Genomic DNA, 2,782 nt, shown 5'->3' with positions numbered 1-2,782 from the left:
CTAGTTGTGGGGGTAGGGAGGACTGCAGCCCTCCAGATCCCAAATTCACATCTCTGGCAGAGTTCAGGCAGATGTGTCTTTTTCTACAGATTTTCCAAGAGAAAAGTTCCTCCTGTTATCCCAGCTCACTGTTTCCAACAGTTTCTTCCCGTGGTGCCCGTGGTGGTGGTGGGGGGGGTGGGGTATGCGGGAGTGGACATCATGCCCAAGCATCTCCCAGAAGCCCCTGCTATGGTCATCTGACACGAATATCATACTTTAATCCTGCTTCTTTGGGTGCCGATGCCCGTGCCTGGGTTTGCTAGTAGGTTCCCCTGAGGGTGGGGGCCCTCGACCCCCGCAGGCAAGGACCAGATGTGCACCACTGAGGACCCGAGGTCCTTTTTCTGGAGCTTCCACCTCAGCTTCTGGAGCTAGGACGTCAGCTATGCTGCTCTTTACAAGGGGACTCACCAGGTTCTCCCAAAGGCTAATCGCTTCCTGGCCCTCCTCCCCGCCCCCCTCACCCCCACCCCCGCATCCCTGTGCCCTTCAACTCGCTTCTGCAGCCCCAGGCCTGAAGCCCGGCCTTCCCTCACTCTCCTCTAGCCTCCAGTCCCCGCAGAGTTCTTGTGAGGACTAGGTGTCTCCTCGCCGGCCGCTGTCCGGCCAAATATAGACTCCAAGTCCGCCTTGCCGGACCGAATTTAGCGGCGGGGGAGGGGTGGGCGCAGACCTCTGCCCCCTCCAGAGACCCCGCCCGCTCGGTTGGCTGCGGTGGCGGAGGCGGGGAGGGGGGGGTACCTGGTCCTAAGCCGGGCGGGGTTGCTCACGCTGCGACTCCTCTGTGGAGCGGGCCGGGGTACGCGGGGGGCCGAGGGAGGCGTCGGTGCGTCCGGGGCCAAGCACTGGGTCGCGCGTTCCGGCCGCTGCCTGCGGCTCTCAGCTGCCCGCTCTGCTGCGGTCCCAGCTGCTGCTGCCATCAACCTGAGGGGGCGGGGCCGAGCGGGGAGTGGGGGCAGGGCCAGGCCAAGGCGGCCACGCCCTATCCAGCGCGGGAAAGTCCTGCTTCTCAGCTCCGCCCTCCACGGTAAATTGGGAAAAGTAAGTGTGCGTGCGCTTGCGGGGTGTGCGTGCGGCCGAGTGTCTCCCTTCGTCCGTCGCACCGAGGTTCCGGAGGCCTGGGCGCTCTGTCCAAAGCGGGACACCGAGACTGGGAGCCACCGCGCGAGGTCAGGTGCCTGCGCGCCGCATTCCTGCCGCAATCGCGCAACTAATTTAGTAGTTTCCAGCGGGCGGGGTTGTAGGGTTTACACAGCCAGGACCCGCCGCGAAGAGGCCACAGAAGATGCTTTGGGGGAATCTTCTCAGTCGCTTGATGAGGGTCTAGGCTACCCCAGGGCAACTGCGAGGCTGTGGCTGTTATAACAGCGATAGGGACCGTTTGAGGACTCAAAGCACTCCTATTAGAAGGTTCCTTGGAACGAATGCAACGGCGTGAAGTAGGAAGCTCAGAGACCAAGCAGAGAAAAGTGAACTCACTCCTAGCACTACGTTCAAGGGGAAGATGTTGGCACAGGTATTTGGCCACATTTTAGAGGTCAGAGGAACCAACTCTCAAGATGATGTGTAGGGCAGACTTGCCTCACCCCTAAGGCCTGAGTACTGTCCAAGGTCAAGGAGATAAAACACAGCCAGTGAAGAGCAGCCAGTTCCTGGAGTTGCTGTTTATTCAATGCCTGCCCATGATTTCTTCCCTCCCATCTTAGGTCCTGGAGTGGCCGTATAGGGCCAGCATCAGGCTGCACATAAATTCAGTAGTACAGTCTTCCAGAAACTAGTGCAGAAACGGAGGGTGGGGGGGGGGGGAAGAAACACACGAGGGTGCCCACAGGCCTGTTTCTCGGGTATTTCAGTGGCTTGTAGACGAACAGAAGCAGAAATTGTTGGTGCTACACTTCATGGCTTCTGTGTGTGACCATGAGGTTGGATGGAGTGTTTTAACCTAAGATCCAGATACACAGTTACACGCTCACACTGTTCTGGGGGCTCTGCACTTACATTCTGATAAGCCAAGTTCAGTTATCAGAACCCATTCAGCAACCCCAGTTCCTGAAGATGCAATGTTCTAGCTTCCACAGGCACAGGTATGTGGTGTATCAACATATATGAAGGAAAAACACCCACACACATAAAGTTAAGAACAAAACACCAGCCAGGCAAGGAAGCTGCTTGGGCTTGGTGCCACTACGGGAACTGTGAGTGGCCTCTGAACAGGAGGCTAATGTGGATTTTACCTCACAAACTCCTTTCTGGAAGGAGTCCTGACAACTGAGACATGATTTGGTTCATTGGCTTTGGCTACAAAGCCAAGACTGAACATATTTAGGTTGGTCAGGTCCCAAGCACTCCTGGGATATTTTGTGAAGTGGTCACACCTTCAGCATCATGTAGAACCGTGGTGGGTACCACGCAGCTTGCCCGATTCACAAAATAGTAGGCTGGCATTTCTTGGGAAACATAAGCAAATGCTGTTGGTAACTGGACAACTAATCCGCACTCTCCCTAGACTGTATGGCTGTGTGAGGGCGTTAAATCTTGGAGTTAGTTATGAGCTGCCATTTGGGTGCTGGGATTTGAACCCGAGTCTTCTAGATACGCAGTCAGTTCTCTTGACCACTGAGCCATCTCTCCAGTACTGCTCTCTTGGATGTGAATAATAGCATTAAACATCTCACGATATGTTTGTGGAAAGGCACAAATGGGGGCCTTGCCCGATATACCCATTGGCTGTCTCTCTCTT

Source organism: Acomys minous (assembly GCF_964271855.1).
Source record: "Acomys minous genome assembly, chromosome: 12".
Lineage (NCBI taxonomy): Eukaryota > Metazoa > Chordata > Mammalia > Rodentia > Muridae > Acomys > Acomys minous.
This window is presented reverse-complemented; position numbering follows the sequence as displayed.